Genomic DNA, 8,828 nt, shown 5'->3' with positions numbered 1-8,828 from the left:
AATTATCAGTTTTTGTATCCAAGGACAGTTACTAAAAGTCTGCATCAATGTTTATTTTCAGTTTTTAATGTTAATGCATTTTGTGTTTGATGAGTTTACAGTTATATTTTCCTGATAATCTGTCAGTTAATGCAAAGGTAACATGATAAATGCTTTCTGTTCTCATGTAAATCCTTTGTTTAATAATAGCTTCAATAAAATTTTGTTAAGGTACCATCATGCCTATTCTTGCTCATTTCTATTTTTATTTAATTGTAAAGGCAATATTCAATTAATCTACTTTATTTACAGTCTGACAAGAATTGTTTTTCTTAACTTTGATGGAGTGGCGACCAGTCTAGAATGTAACTTGTATTTAAGTCCAATAACTGCTGCTCCAAATCCATGTCCTTGACAACTTCTGGATTTTAATTTGGGGTGTTCAAGCATATTTCCTTTGATTTACAAAATGATTTCAAACAACCTCAAAAATAATCAGGAAAATTATCATCCAATGTTCATAGCTCAAAACTTGACTTTATTCATAACAGCTTGAAAGTGACAAAAACTCTCATGACTGTAGAACTGTAATGTTTTGATGTGTGTTAGCTGTCCTGCATGCGGTAATTAAATAGCTTAACCACAGCTGACAGTGTGGCAGATTTTTATTAACATTATATTCAACAGCATTGGACTGTGTGTAACATTTAATACAGCTTTAGTATTAATCTACTTTTTTCACCTCTTGTAATCTAAGAAACTGCTTCAAACAAAGAGATGATGTGAATTGGATGCATGACAATGACTTTAAGTTAACAAAACAACCCTAAATAACACAGTCATTAGTTCCTTAACTTCAAATATAAAAATTAATGGTGGGAACTGTAACTTTAATTTTTATATTTAAACTCGCATAACAATATTCCAAAAAAATCAATAAGCTTAAGTAACAGTGAAACTTTTGGCTATGTAAAACATTTTTCAAGCATGGTAAAGTTTATTCGACATCCAGTGTCTACAAATTGCTTTTAAATAAGGCCAAAACCTGTGGCACAAGTTGCAATGCAATCATCAACATGTTTGGAAAATACATTGTACTCGTGGAAGTGCCCAGGCACACGCAACGTTCCAAAACATGTAGAGGATATGAGGTAGTCTGCTTTGACTACTTCAACCTTCATGGTACCAGTCGGAATTTCCCACCCGACCCAAAACCTCATCAGCTAGCTGAGCTGGAATGGAGTGGCTGTAAAAATAATCAATGCATTAGAAATCAAATTAGATTCAAATTTTGAATCACAATGCAATTACACTTGCCTGTTTCAATGTAGGTCTTCAGAAATCCCACTGTTTGCATTTGGATGCTTAGTGGGTAAGGTGGATCATCATCGTCTTCATCATCGCCCTCATCTCCTGGCCAAACAATGTGGCTAAGAACAGCCTAAAACGAGATTTCAGAGACACACTTAAGAATGCAACTGCCTTAAAAACAGTTTTTTTACATGTTAAATTTGTGAAGGGACTTTTTTCCGACACTTGGCATTTATATATGGTGTATTCTATGGGTGCTCATGATGGCACTGGATTATCTGGCAGCCTTTAAAAGAATTTCCCTCAGGATGAATAAAGTATTATCAATCAATCATTTTGTCTCACTTAACGTATAATGGTAAAAGGAGTGATTCTTACTTTTCTACTCTCCCAGACTCTTCAAAGTTTTTTCTACAACAATTATCATTCTCCCAATCACATTCTTATTTTCAATACTTCCTACCAAACATTCATACAGAGTGGGGAGCCAGGGATCTTAACTGCTGATCAGTAGATGACCTGCTCTACCTCCTGAGCTACAGCCTCCCCTAAAAGCAGCATTAACTGTCATGCCATCTAGCCTTGTCACTGTAGTCGGCATCTTAGAAATGCATTGAAATACCTGTGCAGTAAGAATGCTGTCTTCATGCTGGGGAAAGACCACTGAGGCTGTGTCAGGTCTTTGTTGAAGCATAGTCAACAATCCGGTGTCCTTCAGACCTTTTCTGATGTGTTTTGTCTGCCTTTTAGTTCGGCCTATCACCTAAAACAATAATTAAAAATAACCACATTATATGTGCTTAGGTGATGACAATCTAAAAACAATTTTTAAAGGGCAATTTTACTGCATGATGGAGAAGCTGTTCGAACATCCATCTGCGGTTTTCTGCACTGACGGGTGGCAAGTCCCAGGAAATGGCCAAATTGTTAATGTCATCCTTCTGCTGCTCAGTGAGGTGTTTATTACTATCAAGCTTATAGAGGAGAAAAATTCCATTTTAGTATGTTGCAAATATATTGCCTAAAAAATCTGCATTTTCTTGGGGGGGGGGGGATTTACATTTATATAAAAATGAGTTAATTTAAATTATGATTTCACTAAGGCTTGAAGTAAATTAGTATTCACCATGCAAATTGTAGAACGAATATCTAGATCTGGCACATCATCGAGCTGGACAGTGACAGTGTCTCTATCAGCATGGACCAACATGTGAATAATAGCCTTGCTGAGGCCATGCAATCGTGGCCCATCATTCAAAAATGAATGCCCAATCATTCTGCCTGCTACCACAAATAAGTCACTGTCTGCCAAAATCTGAGAAGTAGAAGGCACTAGATGGTTCTCTTGTCCCTCAAAGAGAAGGGTCATGTTGGCTGCACCTGGAGAAGAACAGTACAAGCAAAATAAAAATGCTATAGCTTTATCTATTGACGTAAGTAGTTGATTAATGAAGTTTCAAACATGATGTAAATACTTCAATGGTATCTTTTTTTTATTTTTTTATTTCTGGAGTAAATTTTTCGATGGATTATTTAGAAAAATCATCTCACATTAATTAAGAAAAGGATATAGAAACATACCGCTATGGATGTTAAAGCCATGTTGCAACTTTAGCATTGCCATGCTGAAAAAATGCCTCTGGACCCCAGTGCCAACAGCTGTGTCACCTATTTTAAAATTGGGAAAAAGAAAAAAACAACAACACAAGTAAAGTTACAAACTGCTTTACAGCACCCTTTAATGGAAAATTCTCATTTACCAAGTTGGAATGTTAAACAGCCTTTAAAGAAACTAACTGAATCTATGCTTCACCATAAGCATTACCTTGTAAAGAACAACGAAAAGGTCCTGCCCAATCAATCTGTGGTCTTTTGTAGAAAGCAATGATCTCTCGGCTTTGGGATGTTTGATCTTGTCGAATGTCAATAATAGCTGTGATTGTGGGGTTCTCCTCCTTTTCCTTTAAGAGATGCCTCTTAAACAAAACTGCAGCATCTTGGGGATCACTGGCCTTTTTCCACTGTTCTACTAAAAGATAAAGTACATTGTATGCAAAAATAACATTTTGTACTGTAAACCCAGTAAGCCAAAAAATTAAGGCCCAGCACACTTTCTGATAAGCACGTCAATTTGGAATTTTAAATATACTCTGACATTTGGTATGAAAAGTACCTTCCTTATTGTTGGCTGGGTTGTCAGTGTTCATCTCAGCAGCAAAATTGAGAAGTGTGTCTCTGACTTCATGTGCTGTGTGATGCAGCTCATCCACTTCACTTTACCCAAAGTGGTGCAAAAGAAAAAAAAAAAGATCAGTTTTAAACATATATACACCGATCTAGATAGATAGATAGATAGATAGATAGATGCAGAAATACTGTCAATAAAAGACAAGGTCACCTAAACAATGCACTCTAAAGAAGCAAAAGTATATTGTCAAAATGCCAGGATGAACACTGATAAAAGCTCATCCATCCGGTCAACATGATCATAGAAGATGAACAGGTTAGGTAAGGATGAGCCCCTGCTATGACATGATGCAAAGACAGAAGCAAGAGCAACTATAAATGTGCTACACATGGCATTTGTGTAGTGTTGTCCAACTAAAATGAACTTACCTATCACCACATGTACTGGCATGCAAGACCAAGTCATCTGGAGGATAACGAATTCCACAAACAGGACAAGAAGGCTGAAGAGGATATTGCAATTAAAAAGTGTATTTGTTTTAGTCCAAGCAAAAATGAATAGTCCAAATCTAGCACAGAATGCCACAGGTAATTAGCAAATAACGAAACAGTTGAATAAAGATCTGCTTGGAATTTTGTTTTTTTGTTTTTTGTTTGTATTACAATGTTACATATATCTGGGAACTCACCTCCAATTGGACTTCATTCTGATGTGCCTGGTCAGTCATGCTTTCACACGCAGCTTCCTGGTAAAGGAATATAATGTTACATTACACATTTATGGTAGGTACATGCTGCTCACGATTTGTCATTTAGAGCAAACTAGGGGATCAACGTCCCTCATGGGGACACTCCAATAGGGCATAAAGTTTTGGACTCTCCATCAATTGCTCTAAAGAAACGAAGAAGCTTCTCAGATGAGAGGTGGCACATCTTCAAGGAAACTTATAGAAGTCCAGATGTTTTCTTTCCAAACTCTTTACACTACAATGACTGGGATGACTGAGAAACTTCACAGACATTTAGAGCAAAACTTACGACTGATTTCAGCACATACATTGACTCTGGAAATTCACCCAAAGTAGTCTTGGGTAAAGCATAATATTCTGTCCTTCCATTTTGAAAGTAGTAAAAAGAATACAACTTAAAAAGTTTTAGTTTTTAGCAAAGGTGGTAGCAATGTTTGTTTTACTGTTGAATTTGGCTTACTTGTACACAGTTTTCTACGTGACAAACAAGTAGCTGAAGAGGCATAGTCACACCACAGGTCTTGCACTGAGACTTCGGCATTTTGCTGAATTCTGCAGCATCATGTGGAAGAGGTGTAGTATCAATTTTTTCTTGGAGAGGGACAATATAAAGTGTATTTTTTCCATTGTTGGTGGCCATCTTGAGTGTCTTGGCTGTGTAGCCTTGTGTTCCCTGAGATACTAGAGAGAGATTTCTCTGTCCGCTACCACCTAGAATATGGAACAAAAACCAAGTAAAACGCATTCGCAATACAGCAATGTTCTAAAAGTTGAGATGATAAAGTACAAATAAATCCATAACATTATGGAACACTACTCTTGTATAGCAATGTCTTTAAAAAGTACCTTGTAGCAACCTATACTTTTCATTTTTAAACAATGCTTAAAATGTTAAATGAATCACTAGACCAAAACAATATTTCATTCATAACTATATTCCGAATATTCAAGTTTTTTTTATTAAGTGGTGCTGTACTGTTGATGTTATACCTGTAAACAATGGAAGTATATTGATGTGCATCTTATGCCTTTATTGCTTTTCAATCACAATGCGCAAAAAAAAGTGAGTTAATCTAAAAAAAAAGTCCATGCCTACAAATTTGAAAACTAAATAATAAAAGCCATATCAGTGTTCCATAAGTTATTCTCGGAAGAAGTGTTAGAAATGTTTTAATTAGACACAAAAGCTTCTTCTAAAACTTATCCGGATGCTTTTGGCTCTAAGTAAATGTCTTCTATTAACTCAGATACAAAGTCGGGGAGTTAAAATGACTTACCTCCTGCTTTATACAAGAGCCATCCACCAGTTAGGGCCTTCATCTTCGGATACTCTTCATGCAGAGCTACAGTAATCTAAATTAGGGTTAAAAGAAATCAAACATTTCCTCATGATTAGTTTGTCAAGTCACATTGTAACATTTTTAAATTTTAATTTTGAAGTTTAAAATTAGATTTTTTTGACAAGATAAAGGCATCTAAAATTGAGAAAAGTACTTCTTCATGATCAGCATTGTCAGCTATGCTGAGAGTTCGCCTTCCAAGTCCAGCTTGAAGAAGCCGTATTTCATTCTTTGGGGTTTTTGTCGTGGAATCAGGCAAAAGACAGAATTGCAACTGAAGGTTGCGAACTGCATGTATGACATTACTAGGAGCTGGGAAAGGCCTCTTTCCTTTGGATTGCCTTCTTTGAAACATTGCTGGAAATGACCTGTAAATAAGATTATACATTTGAGGCGTTAAACACTTTGCCAATTTCTTCCAAATTAAAGCAAGACTACTCATCTGATTGGAAAAGTACTGCATTACTGTTAAGGTGAAATGTCATAATGATGTTTAAGGAGGATCCAAGTACATAGGTAATTTGCAGAGCAGGTTGTTTAAATAAAAAGATGACTTGCATAAAAGAGAGTAAGAGTAAAAGCTGAACACACAATAGAGACAAATCATGGATGCAGCATTTTACTTTTGTGCATGCCAGGTTAAAGCCTATTTTTAAATTATATTTTTAAACCAAAAACAAAGAGTAACTCAAAACCAATGGGTTGCTTGAATCCAGTATTCATTATATCCTTGTCAGTACAGATGTTGTGTCTTCTCCAGAATACAGGGAAAAGAATATTAAAAATATGAACAACTGAAATACAAACATAATTATCTGGGCTTCTACTTTGCTGAATATCTTAGATTACTGTTCCATAACACCCCCCCAAAAAAATAAATAAATAAATAGAGAGGAGTAGCATTACTGGCAAATTTCTTTTTCTTTTTACCTTTGCATTTCTATTTGGGTGCTCACTCTTGGGGTTTGCTGAGGCACTGTCGCTGTAACAGATGTGGTTGCAGTTCCACTCCTAATATCAGACTGGGAAGTTGACAGAATTCCCACAAGATTCAGTATAGCCTTCTCTATTGCAGTCTTTGGCTCCTGTTGAAAATATATTTATATGTTATTGAACATCTGCATCTTCATTTAAACAATACTATATGGTTTCCTGATATATCCCTATTCCCTATTTTCTTAATAACCTAATATTAAAATAGTTAACAGTATAACTAATAGTCATGAGTGAGAGTTTAAAAGAACACTAAGGAAGCTTGTTAAGCCATAGTTACAGTAGTAGAAGAAAATTGAAATCAAATACTTTATACACACACATATATTTGTACTGTCAGCGGTAATGACGTTAACCGTTAAGCGTTAAGCGCAGTGTAACACGTTAGCGCGGTTTGCTCGTTAACGCGTTAGCAGCTACTGAAAGTTAAGCTAGGTCCCCTAACTTTCAGTAGCTGCTGAAAGTTGTTGTATACTGTAATTACTGTAGTATTACTCTAACACAAACTCGGGGGTGACCTGGGAGCAGTGCTAAGGTCAAGTCAGAGCATTTCAGTTCCAATTATTACCAAAACGACATCTCATCGGGATTAAACTTAAATCCAAACACATAATTCTCCAGGATGCTGATGTTTTCAGACCGTGCCACACAGGAGACTATTTGAACACATGCAACACTAGGGCTAATGTTGAGAGCCCTTTTTAAGCTAGCTTTTGGCACCGTGAAAAATTACAGTGTAGTAACCGAACATGATATTCAAAAATATATGTCTGGACAATTAGCTTGTTCCAGTAAACCATAAATTAAAGCTTACCTGCGCCGCAGAAGCGCCACCGCCGTCCTCCATCTTCAAACTGTGTTACCCTTCCAGGACCTGAAGGTCCGTAAAGCATCCCCCCCACAGCCAAACCCATCTGTTCTCTGATTGGATTGTTTAATTTGTGATTGACATGACATTGACCAATCAGCTTAAAGGAAGAAAAATAGGGTCAAAATTCGCACTTGTAGCTTGCAGGGGTTTTTTGGCTAAGTCCACACACAAATCTTTTTTACGCACAGACAAATCTTTTTTACACATACAAATCTTTTTTACGCACACACAAATTCGTTTTACACATACAAATCTTTTTTACGCACAGACAAATTTTTTTTACACATACAAATCTTTTTTACGCACACACAAATTTTTTTTACACATACAAATCTTTTTTACACACAGACAAATTTTTTTTACACATACAAATCTTTTTTACACACACACAAATTTTTTTTACACATACAAATCTTTTTTACGCACAGACAAATTTTTTTTACACATACAAAACTGATTTACAAGTACAAAATATTTATGACCACATTTTGAGCCCATAATTAAAGTGCAATTGGAAAAAGGATTTTGAAATGCAATTGGAAAAAGGATTTTGAAATGCAGTTTATTAAATTGGAATTCAAAAATGAATTTACAATTGCAGAATTTATTCTACAATTCATTATTAAAGCACAGAAATTTTTATTTCGATGCGCGTGGTTCTTGTGGTCCTCCATATTAGAGAGTCGCAGAAGTTAGATGAATAGAGATGAGCGGGCAGAGAATCAGGTGGCCTGTTAAAGGAGTTGAATAATGAGAATAGGGTCTTGGTGGAGTTCTCACTTGAACAGACAATGGTAGAATAATAGGCAGATTTGGTTTGACTGATACATTCCTGATAAAACAGAACATGGTTATTAAACATATCCTTATGAATAGTAAGGCCAGTTTTCTTATAAAGACGTTCAAGCCGTCGACCTTTAGCTTTCAATAGTCGGAGTTCAGGTGTGTACCAGGGTGCAGAGCGAGAAAAGAGTACAGTTCTGGTTTTTTGTGGAGCAAGAGAATTCAAAATACTACTAAGGCTATGATTATAATAAAATACTAGATCGTCTTGAATAGCCAAATTGTTAGGAGACAAGCAGCTAGAGAGAGCAGAAGAAAGGATATCAAGATTTATATTCTTGATATTCCGGAAAGAAATAATACGAGGATTGTTAATTATAGAGAAAGTCATGTGAACATTAAAGGAGAGAAGTAGATGATCCGAGATGGGGGTAAGTCCAGAACAACAGACTAGGTCCAAAGTATGGCCCTTAGTGTGGGTAGGGAAGTTTATGTATTGTTTAAGGCTGAAGCTATCAAAGCAGGATAAAAGGTCCTTGGTAAGAGGATGATCACAGTTATCCACGTGGACGTTGAAGTCACCCAGCAATATTATATTAGGGGAAACAGTAGCTA

The 8,828-nt window shown here is 36.0% G+C and overlaps 3 long non-coding RNA genes across 3 annotated transcripts; all 3 read right to left on the bottom strand.

Annotated features, from left to right (window-relative positions):
- Nucleotides 1-1,194: 1,194 nt before the first annotated feature.
- Nucleotides 1,195-2,155, bottom strand: LOC134630244 (uncharacterized). The gene is made up of 4 exons (XR_010094264.2): nucleotides 2,136-2,155; nucleotides 1,913-2,053; nucleotides 1,297-1,420; nucleotides 1,195-1,225 (listed from the first exon to the last, which is right to left on the bottom strand). It is a non-coding gene; the product is annotated as an uncharacterized LOC134630244 (long non-coding RNA).
- A 1,804-nt stretch (nucleotides 2,156-3,959) lies between these two features.
- Nucleotides 3,960-4,861, bottom strand: LOC134630243 (uncharacterized). Its single transcript, XR_010094263.1, has 3 exons — nucleotides 4,687-4,861; nucleotides 4,167-4,223; nucleotides 3,960-3,980 (listed from the first exon to the last, which is right to left on the bottom strand). It is a non-coding gene; the product is annotated as an uncharacterized LOC134630243 (long non-coding RNA).
- A 13-nt stretch (nucleotides 4,862-4,874) lies between these two features.
- On the bottom strand, nucleotides 4,875-5,852 carry LOC134630242 (uncharacterized). The gene is made up of 3 exons (XR_010094262.1): nucleotides 5,721-5,852; nucleotides 5,504-5,579; nucleotides 4,875-4,937 (listed from the first exon to the last, which is right to left on the bottom strand). It is a non-coding gene; the product is annotated as an uncharacterized LOC134630242 (long non-coding RNA).
- Nucleotides 5,853-8,828: the final 2,976 nt, after the last annotated feature.

This window comes from Pelmatolapia mariae, linkage group LG7 (assembly GCF_036321145.2).
Source record: "Pelmatolapia mariae isolate MD_Pm_ZW linkage group LG7, Pm_UMD_F_2, whole genome shotgun sequence".
In the NCBI taxonomy this organism is placed as follows: Eukaryota; Metazoa; Chordata; class Actinopteri; order Cichliformes; family Cichlidae; genus Pelmatolapia; species Pelmatolapia mariae.
This window is presented reverse-complemented; position numbering and strand designations above follow the sequence as displayed.